General features: G+C 37.8%; 1 protein-coding gene across 9 annotated transcripts in view; it reads left to right on the top strand.

Moving 5' to 3' along the window:
• The window catches only part of LOC119591560 (protein kinase C and casein kinase substrate in neurons protein 1-like), a 62,778-nt gene that overhangs the window by 34,532 nt on the left and 28,021 nt on the right, over nucleotides 1–225 (top strand). The gene's annotated exons all lie outside the window — the stretch shown is intronic.

The raw sequence follows: 225 nt of genomic DNA, 5'->3' as shown, positions 1-225 counted from the left end.
CCTTGGAAAGGGATCGCGAGATGTGGCCTTGTGGCTTGTTATTCCTCCTTGTCATTCAGGAACGAGATTTTTTTTTCACTTGTCTCATTGTTTGTCTGTTTGTTATTTATATGATACTTATTGTTTTATGTAATGCATGGATTTTGGGTCGTCTTCTTTTCGTAACTTCGCCATTGGAATAATTTTTTTTATTACTTAGATCACAGCAGTTGGGATCGGCAGCTC

The sequence above is a fragment of the Penaeus monodon genome, chromosome 28 (genome assembly GCF_015228065.2).
Source record: "Penaeus monodon isolate SGIC_2016 chromosome 28, NSTDA_Pmon_1, whole genome shotgun sequence".
Lineage (NCBI taxonomy): Eukaryota > Metazoa > Arthropoda > Malacostraca > Decapoda > Penaeidae > Penaeus > Penaeus monodon.
The sequence above is the reverse complement of the archived record's forward strand: the minus strand, read 5'-3'. Positions and strand labels throughout refer to the sequence as shown.